Source organism: Aphidius gifuensis, linkage group LG5 (assembly GCF_014905175.1).
Source record: "Aphidius gifuensis isolate YNYX2018 linkage group LG5, ASM1490517v1, whole genome shotgun sequence".
Classification (NCBI taxonomy): domain Eukaryota; kingdom Metazoa; phylum Arthropoda; class Insecta; order Hymenoptera; family Braconidae; genus Aphidius; species Aphidius gifuensis.
Window position 1 is genome coordinate 16,562,145 of NC_057792.1, and position 15,033 is coordinate 16,577,177.

Here is a 15,033-nt window from a genome sequence, read left to right on the forward strand (position 1 = left end):
TATTATCACATACTGCAAGTGACATGAAAATATTTATTTATTCATTATTTAGAAATTAAAAAAAATGTATTTTTCAAAATATGAATTTATATTATAAATTAAAAACGACATTTGTAAAAATGAAAATTAATTTTAAATAAATAAAATTTTAGATATTTAATGAATCTTTATTATCTTACCCTTGTCATGATAATGTAATAGAAAATATAGAGGTATACTTTTTTTTTTTCATTTTTATAAATTATTCTTCAGTTAAAAGTCTCGTATATTTGATGTTTCTATTTCATATAAAATTTAATTTTAACAAGTCAAAGCTTTTGATGTTTTAACATTCATATATGACTGAGATATAAAACAAGCTTGGGAAATTTTTTTTTTTTTTAAAAACAGCGAACTAACATCAAAGTTCATGTATGATTATTTAATTATAATTTTTATATTTATTCATTTTTTCATAATAAAAATTGAATTTATAATTAATACATTGTACAAGTAAAATTTTTTCGAATAAAAAAAAAATGAATAATAACATTTTTTATTATTTTTATTCTTAAAAATAAAGTTAAAAAAAATTTTTATTATTATTTTATACCCTACAGGATGTTTGATAGAAAATTTAAATTTTCAGAGAAAATAATTATTTTTAAAACAAGAATAAAACTGTAATAATATTATTGCCAATTTTTTTTTTAGACAAAAATAAAATTGTCATCTTTTATCGGATTTTATATTTCAGTTTAAAATAAAAAATTATTAAATTTAATTTTAATGGAATTAACAATGAGACAGTCAATTGTTACAGTGTACATTTTCCAAATGAAAATCAGATGAATCCCACAGGCAATGGTAATATTATACAGATACATTTGACAATATTACAGCAAGATTTTGCGATAGGCTTATTCCAATATGATTTTAACATTAAAGTGCTTGTGGGATTTGACTATTGTGCTATTGTGACTGCATCACTATCATCGTTCACTATCATTTTCCTATATAATTTCCGAATATGTTCTTTGCTCATTTACATATGGCCAACTGTATTATTTAAATATTTTTTTCATCCGATTATTAATAAAATAAATATATCAAAATTTTTCTTTATAATTATTTTTCCTTTTTTGTTAACTAGATCGTTTTAAATGTGATCATTAAATACCTCTCTTGAAAATAAATAAACAGCAAATTTAAAAATCAATAAATTATTTTTTCTTTTATTTTATTATCTCTATAAATTTTTTTATTCACTAAATAAAAATATAATAAGATATTGAATTTATTATTTTGAATTTATATTATCTTTTCAATATAAAATGAATTTTTTTTTTCATTTAAAAAGTGAATAAACTCATTAATTTTGATATACAAGTTTTGTTAATCGATATCAAAGTTTTGGTTATAATACTGTAATACCATGCTATAGGTATTCTCAAAATATCATGCAATATATAATTTACCCTTAACTAACAAACTTAACACGCAAAGAAAAAAAAAATAAATAAATTTTTCATATTTTTTAATCTGTATTGTTATTATCAAAAAAAAAAAAAATAATAATTCTTTAAAACATTTTTATTAGAGAACAAAAAAAATTATCAAAGTTTGTCAAAAGCCAAAATAAAGAAATTAAATCCTTTGAAATTATTTACATAAAGAAAGTAACTGTTGAACAAAATATATTATTATTATAATAATTATATATTTTCTTTGTTTGTCGTAATTTAAAAAAAAAAAAAAAAAAAAACCAACAAACAACTGTAAATTGTTATATTTTTATAAAATTTATATATATTGTTGTAAATCTTTGTTGAAGAATTCTCGTATATTCATGATAATATAGTTAAATAACACAAGTTATACGAGAGAAAATGAATTCAATGAGAATTGTTTGGCCACAGTATAAAGAGAAGGAAGAACAACTGTCATACTGATGTGGTTTATCAAGTATTAAATCAGCCAAACTTATATCCAGTACACGCAGTAGCTACAACAACTATAAAACAAACAACCAAACTTGTGTATATATACGTGAGAATCTCGAGTTATCTAAAATTGAATTTTGAATATTTTTAAAAAGAAAAAAAAAATAAATTAAGTTTGTTTAATATTACGTAGTCAGGAATCTTATTAAGTAGAGTATTTACAAAGCTAAATTACTTTCTTCTTCTTCTTGAAATACAAAAAATTTTTTTTATAAATAATATGACCTTCAATATAAATAAATAAATAAATAAATAAATTATATTCATAAAAATATTGTTATGAATATGAAAGTAAGAAGCAAAAGTTTGAAAATCCCCTTGGGGCTAAAAAGCCACCATCAGAAAATAGAAAATCGATATGATATTACTAAAATTTCTTACAATGAAAATTCGAAATTCCAACAACAACTGACATCCACTGATAGCCTCAAGGTATATATTTAAATATCAATACAATAATTTCACCCGAAATTAGTCTTCATAATAATTTATATTTATATATTTTATTCGAAATGTCGTTTTGTTCGTCAGTGTTATTTTAAATATGATACAATTATTGTAATTAAATTTCATGTTGATATATTTATGGTGAAAGGTATAATTAGTAGTAATAATTTTAAATGATGATATCTTGATTTGTTGAAAGTGAACAAAACAATTTTGAAGATTGTAAATTAGTAAAATTATTATTGATCAAGTTGATGTAGATGGTGGAGATATGTATATTGAGAGAACAATTGGTTAAGACAGACGAGAGCTATGTATACATCCCTCAATTTACTTGGTTATATATATTTCATCCCCCTTTTCTATTCACACACTGTCTCATTGGAATGAAACCGATTATTGTACTGGACATTGAATGCACTTAAACTATATATTCAAGCTTCTCAGTTGTCTGTGGATTCAACTATAATACACTATTGAAAATTGCTCGTGTTAATTCAATTTAAACAACTCAAAAAATTTATATATTTTTTTTTTTTTTCATTTCAGTTAACAATTAAATTTTTAAAAAAGAAAATTAATTATTCAAGTTAAATTTTAATAGTATTAAATAATATTTTAGAAATTTTTTAATAAATTAAAATTTTATAATTAATAATAGATAATTGACAAATTTTTATAATAAATATTTGAAATAATATAATGTAAAGAATTTATTTAAAATATTATTTATATTAAATAGCTTTTTTTATACAATATTTTAAGAATTTTTAAATTAAATTTCTTTTTAAAAAATAAAATTTGATATTAATATTTTTTTTAAGTATTATTATTTGGTGGAATTTTTTTATCAACAATTTGTATTATTTTTTTTTTTAAAAAAAGTATATTTAAGTAGGGCTATATTATCGATGCCGGTAATTTAATTAAGACATGTACATGATGATCTTACAGACCGTGGGACATATTTTATTTTTATTTCTATTGTTTAAGCTATTTATTTATTTATTTTTTCATGCGTTTGTTGTTATTATAAATATCCTGGACACATAAAGACGGATGTTTCTAACACGCGATTTCTAAAGCCCACATTTCGCCTTTCGGCTTATTAAAAATAGGCCGTATATTTTGTTTTTATATATACTATATTACAAAATTTCATTAATGATGCATAATGCAACTTCATTATTATGTATATGTCGATCAAATTTTTAAATAATAACAATAATAATAATCGAAAAAAGAAAAAAAAAACATAGCTAAAGGAAGTGTATATGTAAAAAAAAAAAAAATGTATATCGACAAGTCACGAAAAGAATATTGAACGAAGGAAAAAAAAATAAATATTTTTCCTTCAAAATTTTTCGATAGTGGAACTGTCGCGGATCAACGGAGGACAAATTGGCTTCATCCTACTTCCTGATGGAGCCGACAAACGGAAGTGACGAGCATTGGAAAAGGCTTCTCACTGAGAAGAAGAACAAGTCTTTGCCATCACGTCATGAAATAACAAAATGAAAATGCAGTGAATAAAAAAAAAAAAGAAGAAAATTAAATAACATATTGTAAAACGAAAAGAAAAAAAAAACCCAAATAAACTTCAATGAAAAATTGAAGTAGAAAAAATAAATAACTAAAATTATTCTTATGATAAAATTTTCAATATAGCCAATCAATCAGGAAAAGGAAAAAATACATTATCATGTAATATATTTATAATAAAAATAGAAAATAAATTGCAAATGTTTTATTTACAGTTACGAGTCAAAAAAAAAAATCATAAAAGCGTCAAGAAGAGTCATTTTCTCGGTGTTAACCGCAACAACAAATGACTGTCTATATAAATGTATTATTATTATAATATGTGTGTATACGCATTGTGCTTCCGTATTACATGTAGTACAACATATTATAAATAATAGCACTATATAACAACATCTCATCAAAACTGTCATCACGTTTTACATATAAAAGAAAACATTTTTTTTTTTATAAATAATCCTAAATATAGTATTTATTGTATGAAAAAAATTTTGTAAGATAATTATTTATGCACCTTAATATACCGGGTTTAACTGATAAATAATTGTTTCATCTAATCAAGTCAATAATAATTATTAATACACTGAGAGAAATATTAACTAAGAATTACAAACGTAAAAGAAAAAAATACAAAATAAATAGTACCTTGTCATTTATAAAAATTATTCGTATAGATAGATAATTTTACAATAAAATTATGTTCAGTTGACTATATACCTACTAAGCATAAAATTTAATTTTATTGTAATTTGTTAAAAATGACTAAATTCACGACATACAAGTAAAATCTAGAATTTATATTTTATTTATATTTTATTACAATTTTATTTAAGTACATTTTTATGTTAAGTTTGTGCTAATTACGTAGCAATCAATGGCAACATTCTGTTTATATAAAACTAATTGTTAAATAGAAAAAATTATTCTTGATAAATAGAAATAAATACAACATAAATATACTAGCTTCAACAGATAAGGCTGTAGAAATGCTTGAAATTACATGACAGTTCAATCATTTGTAATCTATCATTTACAAAAGAATACAAATAAATATTCAAGTCTATGTAACTTATATATCAATGATAATTTTATTATATATATAAGAATATTTATTAAATTATTCAGTATTGATTCAAATATAATAATTGTTTCTACAAAACATGTATGTATTTAATTATCATAACTCATTATCAAAGAGATTAATCAAAAGTAATTCTTTATAAATTGTATAATTTTCAATAATAAACTTCACTCATGTCCATAATATATAACGATGTATACTTGAAGTAACCCAACAATTGACATTTTACACATACATAATTTTATTGTAGAATTCATCTATATTAAAACAATTAAAGTATATATAATTTCAAATATAATAATTATTAATACGTATTATCTATTTTTAAAAAAATATCCTGTCATTGTAAAATTTAGATAAAAGTCAGTAAAATTAAAAATAAATAATAAAAAAAAATTTATGTTATTAAATTAAATATTAAGACAATACTCACAATTATTTTTCCAATGTATTTTTTTATTTTTTTCTTCTTATTAATGATTAAATATTTTGGAAAAAATATAAAATATTGAATCCACTTGGTTCAACTCACTCAATGTATATTTATTTATTTATTTAATAAACAAATAAAGTAAAATAAAATTAATAAAAAAATTTTATGATAAAAACAGATTAATGTTTATTTATCTAAAATATATATATTTTTTTTTAAATAATTAAATGCATTGTTGGATGCACAGGACACGTTACGAAGGAGTCGCGGCACGATACTGACGGTTCACCGCTGCCGCATGGAAATCTCATGCTACGACGACGTGGTTACTCCCTCTCTCCCTCAATTTCACCCTTCTTTTTTTACTCCCTTTCTGCCTTACTCTTTCTCTCACTATTTACTATCATTTTCTCTTTGTCATTTTTGATAGTCAACCCTCTCTAACCCTCTTTATACTACAACTCTTTTGCCCACTTGGATATTTTTATTTTTAGTTTTTCTTCTTCTTCTTCTTCTTCAACAACAACAACTTTCATCCCAACTTATATATATATTTTTTGTCCTCTTGCCATACTACCACACTTTTGGTCCTTTTTAACCTCCCACCCACCCACCCACTCACTCAACCATCCTCCCCGCCAAACAAATTCATCCGCACGCGCACTTTTATTCTTTTTTTTTTTTTGGACACTCTGGACCAGCCAGAACACACATTGCACTAGTATTTTTTTTTTGTTCAACCTGGAGGCATAAATTTTACTGCCAATTTGGTACACAAAAGATGTCCAGTTTACTTTTATTTTTAATATTATTTTATTATTTTTTTTTTTTTTAACCATGGAATTATATTTTTGAATTTTTATTTTACAGGATATTTATGGCTGAATATGAAAATTTTTAAAGGCGAAAAATATGGAATTTTTCTATTGAATTTTCTTTTTTTTTTTTTTCAACTCTATGTAAAAGCCATAAATATAGAAAATATATATTTTTTTTTTTCTATCGTTTAATTTTCAATGAAAGAAGAATAATACTTTAATTTTAAACTTGTATAATGATTGATTTTATTAAATAAAATGATTTAAGTTTCTCATTAGAATATTAGTCGAGAAATTATAAAAAAAAATTCATGAATAAATATTAAAAAGAATTTGGTGTAAATTTTTAAGAAAATTATACTAGACTTAATTAGATGCACAAAGTTTGTTGGAATATCGATCCATCAAAATCATCAGTCAATAGAAAAAAAAAAAAAAAAAGAAAAAGTATAATCAAAAAGTTCCAGCTATAAAGTTTTATAAATAATAATTAAATTATAAAAATAATTGAACAAAATTAATTTTACTTATAAAATGTAATTGTTTAAAAAATAGATAAAAAAAAAAAAAATGATTCGAATGTCTTTGAGGTGACACGACGATGAAGAAGTAAAATAAATAAAAAAAAATATTGTCGATCAGCAAGACACGATCCTCATCCAATCATGCTTGGTACAAGGCAAAAGACCCATTGGGGATTGACTCACTCACTTTCATCTGTGATATTAGCTGCAGCAGCAGCGGTGAGCGATCTTCCTTCAGCTCTTGTAGTAGAACAATTTTATTTTTTTTTATTTTTTCTCTTCATTATTGCTCTCCCCACTTTTAAGTTTTACCGCCACAAGACTCGATAGTAGTACAAAATGAGCCTGGATCTTCTATATTGCTAGAGGTCATCGCGCCAACAGTAAGAGTGATCTTTAGCCAACGGTAAAATACATATAAACATAAGACAAATAATTTCAACTATAAATATACCTGTAAACAATGATATTTATTTTTTTTTAAATATTATTTTTTATTTATTTTTCATAATGTCTAATGATGATGATGATAATAAATACATGTATTGGCTATTTTAAACAACTGTCTAGTATATTTTTTAAAATACATTATTTTTTTTTTTTTTATTATTATTTTCATCACGATTCATGGTCATCAATAAATAATTCCGATTAGGCTATTGTCAGCTAAAACACTCTCTATTTTATTTTGTTAAAAAAATTCATTTAAATAAATTTAAAAAAAATAGGACAATTTCTTTCTTAATCTTTGATACAAATCTTAGTCAATTTATAGTAAATTATAGGTTTTTAAATTATAATATTCAAGTATATTTTGTAATATATTTTAATAGGTATTTAAATAGTGACAAAAAAAAAATCTTCATGATGGTTATTATAATAATAATAATAGTGGTGAAATGAATAATAATTATAATAATATTGTAATCATCTATCTAGTCTGGTATTTGTATGTATCAAGGCTGCACGCAATTTACTTCTTTCACTAGTACTATTTTTTTTTATATTCTTCTTTTTTTATATTGAAGATTTATCTCGATGCATTGATCTGAACTAATTTTAAGGCACGTGCATTTTATAATTTACGAAATAAATACACTCTTCAATTACGAAATAAATTACAAGAAGAATATTTTTAAATTTTATATGTACTTATGTATACATCATTCAACAAGTTTTAAAATAAAAAAAAAAAAAATATTATTTTTATCTCTCCTTATTTCGATGTTGATTTCTGATTAAATATTGCAAATCATTACAAGTATCCAAAGATGAAAGAATTTTTATTAAATGAATCAATTAGTATTTTGCTCTATAATTGAATATTTTTTAATGTATATAATTTTTTTTTAATCATTTAATTTTTCAGCTTTGAATTTAGTATTTTTTTTTTTTTGATATATATATCTCAATCAAGATGTTTACAAATCAGCTTGTATATAACTCTTTAAAGTCAAATATTATTAAAAGACCCGTATATTAAATTGAAACGTGAATATGTTATACAAAACTATAGTTAAATAAAAATAAATAGTAAATGTAAATGAATATGTCTGACCTCGATTAAAGTTTGCGATAAACCTCAACACAGTCTTCCTTATAAATTAAATTTGGATCAATAGAATAAACTACCTATTTAACTAGATTATATCACCAATTGAATGTAATTATAATTGTGTTGATAATACATGTGTTTATTATCAACTAAAAAAAAAAATTATAAATAAAATAAAAATTGTATTTGTTTATTTATTAAAAAAATAATAATATTTATTATTTACCTTTTTAACAATTAAACTAATAGACTTAAATGGCAAATTTAAAAAATAAAAAAAATGTTTTTCAAATTTTTTTTTTAAATGAAAAATTAAATAAACGAAAAATATATAAAATAAAAATTTTTTTGCAAAAAAATTTTATCAAAAGGTGGATGCATAAATGAAAAAAAAATTTCAATTTATATTTTAAAATATATAAAAAAATGAATGAATATAAGCATTTTGATATGATAAGTAAATGGTTTTTTTTTTCAATATAATATTTTATTGATTTTAAAAAATATTAACTGATAAAATATTTTTTCAAATGAATAGTATATAAATAGTAGATAATTTTAAACGCCCAAGGAGAAAAAAAATAGTCGGTCGTTTTTGGTCAGTAGCAGAAGAAATAAAAAAAAATTAAAAAAATAAAATAGAGTAAGGTAAAATAATAGTAATAAAAAGAAAGAAAAAAAAAAAAAATTTATGTTGCAATGCGGATGTGAATCTTTCCATGATGGTTTTGCCAGGTCAAAAAGTCTGCTGGATAAAGTTGGTTTTTCTAAAATAAAGAAGAAAGAGAGAATAAGTATACAACGTAAAAATAAAATAGAATATAAAAAAATCATGAATTCAAGGAGTCAACAAATAAAACGTCGCCTCGTCAGACTGATTTGTTGTGTAAATGTTAAAAAAATTCTTAACTGGACCAGTTAAACTGGTACACTCTTGGGTCATAACATATAGTGAATTGTCTCTTGAAGAGATTCACAAATGTTTTTTGGCTTTTATCTATTGTACAATGTTTACCATCTACCTCTATTGCTCCAATCTTTTTTATTCTATATACTAATGTCATGTAAACATATATTTTCTTATTGTTTATTTATTATTCATCATCTTTTGACTAGTTGATTCCAACTTCAAAAACACTGAGATATATTTTCTTTTTTTTTATTTCACAATAAAATGTCAAATAAATAAAAAGCTCCGTCAAGTAGTACGTATAAATATATCGTCAGCCTTATTTGCAAATTTAAAAATACGTATTATTATCAAAGAAAATAAATAACAATTTTTAATATTAAAAAAATGAAATGCAGCAATGCAATTATAATTTTTTGATTTTTCATTGTGTTGGAAAATTATCGCGCATTCAATATATAAATATTTTGTTAATATATGCATTTCTACACCCTGAATTTAACCACAATGCCACGCGAGTTGCATTCAATTTTGTTAATAAATCAACAAATTATTGTAGCCCATAGCCACAAAATTCATATACCATTGAAAATATATAAAATATTATTTTTAATAATTAATAAATGACTTTATACAATAACAATAATAAATAAAATTATATTTAATTTGAAATAAAATAATTTTGTTTCAATAGTATCAAGTTTGAAAGCTCGAGAGTACGTCACTGGCGTCACGACGCTTTAAACTAAATCACATTACAGACGAAATGTGGATGGAACAAGCCAAGTTTCCGGAGTAGTGAACTTTATTTATGCGAAAAGCCCTCGTGGAACACCCCCAACGAAATTTTATCTCTCTTTCTCTCTACAAGCAGTGCAACTTTTAAACCCCATGGGTTACCAGTCGTTTCCTGCTTGTAACCAACTGGCATCCAATGCAGCACCAAAACTCATTTCGACATAATTCAACACAGTCATTTCCATTATCAACTGAAATGTAATAAAACTTTGTATATATATATCATCATCATACATAAAGCAGAAAAACTTTTAATTCAAAATAAAAAAATAAATAAATATTTAAAAAAATAAATGAAACGATAAATTGATATAGAATAAAAAAAAAAAAAAATTGATTTTCATGAAGACAACTGCAAATTGTCAATATTTACGATGTTCAAAACTTTTTTTTTTTTTATAAAATAAATATATTTTTTAATTAAAAAAATATTAAAAATGTCATTTTTAATAGAAAATATAATTTAATTTTTTTATAAAAAAACATATCAACAAGATAAACAAAATTATTTTTTATAAATTGGTTGTTTTTAAAAATAAAAAATAATATTGAAAGCAAGGACAGCCTTCAATTTTCAATGAAAATTATTAAAAATGTAATAAAGATAATAAAAAGAAGATAATAATTTTTGATATAAATATAGTTATTTTTTTATTTAAAAAGAAGAGAAAATTTTATTTGAAAAAAATTAAATAATGGCAAGAAAAAGAAGACGTGGAGGAAAATCAAAATCACGTCGACGTAAAAATGGTTTTATAATATATTATTTATCGATATTAAAATGTCATAAAAATAAACACATAACTGAAGTTGCTAAAATTGCTGGTTGTAATTGGAGAAAAATGTCAGATAAAGAAAAATGTAAATATATTAAAAAATCACGAAGTGGTCGTCGTCGTTGATTGATAAAAATATTCAAGATATAAATTTGCATACAATAAATATAAATATATTAAATTCATGTAACAAAATAAAAATAAAAACTTTGTGATCATCTTGAGTAGTTGAAAAAAAAAAAACACAATAATACTCAAGATATTAAAAATGTTGATGACCTTAAAAATATCCAAGTGTTTATCAATTTATTTAATCATTACCTACATAAATATTTAATCAAATTTAATTTATATTAATATTATTTTTTACTATTATTAGGGATTTAAAAAAATAAAAACAACAACGAGAATATTAATCGTGATAATCAGCTGTAAATGTCACAATAATTTATTCACGTTTTGATCTCTTCATGTATATTTTTTTTTTTTTCTGATTGATGATTTTATTGAGAGATGAAACGACAATATATTTTTTATTTTTCCAGTTATTATTACCGATTGAAATGATGATTTTAATTTGATGATATTATGATCTGCCATTAGAAATCAGTCGTATAATTGGCACACAAAAGTTCATCACAATCTCTTGCGGCGATTCATCAAGTTTTTCTTATAAATAATTTTTAATTTTCATTCGTTTTTTTTTATTTGCTGATTCTGTTAGTCTTTTTTTCTATTTTTTTTTTTCTACCTCGGACACACCAATGAAAAAAGAATCTCGAGAGAATATCCACTACGAATGAGATGGTTATCCTTTAACGACTTTTTCACACCTTGGATATATAAATTTTATTTTTTTTTTATTATTTCTTCAATCGATAGTTTGATTTTACGATTCAGGTAATTTTTTAAAATAAATTTATTATTTATAAACGTGTTAAATTATCATTGCAGCTTAGTGACATTTATCATAGTGACATTTATAAAAATTATTTTTGAAAATTGACATACATTGTCTGGGATTTTCATTTTTAATTCAAGTAAAAATCCTACCTCAAGTATATCAATAAAATCACTTTTTTTTAATTTTTTGAATTATGAAACGACTCCGATTTATTCTTGGAAATTTTATTTTTAAAATAATAATAAAATAAAAAGTCCATTAACAATTAAATTTCTACCTAAAAAAAAAAATATATATAGTAATTATCTTTTTCCACATTTTTTTTTTACTATATTCATTACCCAATTGATGCTAATCATTTTTTTTTTTATTATAACAAAATGAAATAAAAATATTCAAATTTAAATTTTAAACTTTTTTCCCATGTCAAATAATACGCAACGGTATGATAAATCTCATCAACGATGACGATGAAGAGTAACAACACACCGAGGACAAACAAAAAATAAAAAACCTGATAAATTACCCTTTACATCATTTAAATAAAAAAATAAAATTTAAAAAAACTTTGCGTGTGTAGTCTTTAGATTCTCCTTCACCTGATGATGTTAAATAAATATTATTATTAACTTAATATTACTAATAATAAATAATATACACGAACATTTCAAAAATCGAAATTATTATATTTTCGAGTATTTACATCTTGCCAACACATTTATTAAATTATTCAATGTCAATCTCAATTAATTGGTACTAATATATATTTTTTTTAGTGGCTTTTACTTTGTATATTTTATATTGAATCATTATTAATTCATTCCCACATCAAATATCATCATCATATTACAAAATTTCTTTATTTTTTGTGTACCTTTTCTTTCTAAATATATTTAGTAAATTATTTCATATATTTATGATAATTTGTCTAGTATTTATTACCATTTTTTTCCATGTAATTTAATTTTTAAATTAATTAGCTTTATTTGAATATATGTTTCAATTAAATATATTATTTTGTTTTTTTAAATATCAATTGAATTAATTGTATATAAATTTCGTTTTAAATTTCCCACAATTTTTTTGATTATCATTTATCATTTCGGCTTTATTTGTTTTGACAATTTAAATAATATTTTGTATATATATATATTTACTGTTGGATAATTAACTTAGAGAGAAAGAGTGTTATTTCGACAAAACGTTTAAACGCCAAGATGTTGGTAACACGCAAAAATAGAACGTCACTTTGTGGCTTGTGCTATTCCTCGAGCCAATTTTTATTTTTATATTTCATTATATATTTTTTTTTTCGTGGCAAATGTAACGCAAAAATTCAATGCTTATGGGGACGTTGGTTGTTGGCTTTAATCTACGGCGCCAAGGCGTCGCCACGAAGTTGATGTTATATTTTTTTTTTTTTTTTTCATTCTTCAAGACGTTAACTAATTCATAGTCCAATTTTTTCTACCAACAATTTCCATATAATATACAAATTATTATTTATAAAATTTCGTTTTTTTTTCAACGATAAATCATGAGTTTAAAAAAAATTTAAATTATGAAATATAAAAACAAAAGGAAAAGGAAAGAAATGATTTCAACCAGAAATTAAAAAATTTCATTATTATTTTTGTAATGTTTAATTGAGATGAGAGTATATATATGAGAAAGGACAATCAATATGTTAATTTAATCAGTTAATAAATGTTGTAATAAATTAAATATATTATATGTTTTTTTAAATTGAAGGTAGTAGTGAGGCAAGTGGAATGATACTTCCGGTGTTTGTCGAAAATTTTTTAAAAAGTGATTGTTCATCATCACTAAAATGCGATGAAGAAGGTCGATGCTGATTGCTGAGTGTATAATTTTGTCCAATGAATTATAAATTATTAATACATAATACGACGGGGAAAAAAATTGAAAAAATAAATAAATAAAACAGTTATATAGAAGAGTTATGGAACAATTGAAAAAAAAATTAACGCAGAGACAACGAAAGTGCGAATGAACCGTCGTTTTCCCACTGGAAAAAAAAATAAAAAAATAAAAACAAGACGAGTAAGTGACGAGTCAACTTGAACAATACAATGTTGGTCACATAATACCCCAATGATATGAATCTCTTTTCGTCCCCCACACATAAATACACATTCATAAAAAAAAAAAAATATATATCGAGAATGAAACTTTCATTTCTGGATTCAAATGAAGAAAAAAACCAACCAAGTTCTGATGGGGTTTCGCTTCGATTCATTTTTATCCTCTCACTGTTTTTTTTTTTTTATTTTTTCTATCAATTTAAAATCAATAACAAAAAAAAAAAAATTCAAATTATTGGCTCAGTATATTAATATCATTTTAGAAAATAAAAATAGAACACTATTCGAAATAAATATAGTCTTGTTTTCAGAAAAAATAAATAAAAATTGAAAAATAATAACAAGTCAGGATTTTGATATGAAATTATAGAAAAAATTAGATTTAAAATAGTGAAAATTATTGCGCTGTTTGTATGTGTCAATTGTAATAAGAGTTATTTTATTTCAAAATAGAAAAAAATCGTCAAATTGTTAGTTGTTGAAATTTACTATAGAAATGAGTCACAGTAGCCATCTCGGTAATTTTAAAATATATATTTTATTTACTCACGATAAAGACTGAAATAATAGATATAAAAATAAAGAAAAAAATTTAAATGTTGAGTGTTATTGTAGCAAAAAAAATAAAAAAAGTTAAATTGAAGAAGAAGAGGAATATTTACTGCGAAATGATGAGACAGCAACGTCAACAATTCGCGGTGGCTGTGGTCCATGATGCTTTCACCTTTGACACACCCTCTTGTATCTCTTTACTATTTTTTTTTTTCACTATTTTCACGCAATTTACGGCAATTGCTTCTGCATAAATAAATCAACACGTCTCAAGCCACAAAAATAACAAAAAAGAAAATACAAAAAAATAAAATATTAAATACTATTAAATAATCGATTAACTGATTTTATTTTCTCTGATATATTGTTTAAAAAATATCATAAAAAAAAATTGTTTTAATTTTTAAATAGCTAAATTTTCTTCTCAACACTTAAAAAATTATTATTTTTTTTTTATATTTATTATCTCACTTTTAAAAAAAAAAAAACTATTATTTGTTTTTTAAATTATACGATTGATTTCCAAATAGTCTTTAAATATAAACAGAATCAATTTAAAATTGCAATAATGAATTTCGAAAGAATTTTAATCGCATCGATTTCGGC

General features: G+C 22.5%; 1 protein-coding gene across 1 annotated transcript in view; it reads right to left on the minus strand.

Annotated features, from left to right (window-relative positions):
- The window catches only part of LOC122856500 (putative uncharacterized protein DDB_G0282133), a 32,274-nt gene extending 26,531 nt beyond the window's left edge, over positions 1–5,743 (minus strand). The window contains exon 1 of the mRNA XM_044158175.1: positions 5,486–5,743. The gene's annotated coding sequence lies outside the window, so the exon portion shown is untranslated. The remainder of the gene's footprint in view (positions 1–5,485) is intronic.
- Between the last annotated feature and the right edge of the window lie 9,290 nt (positions 5,744–15,033).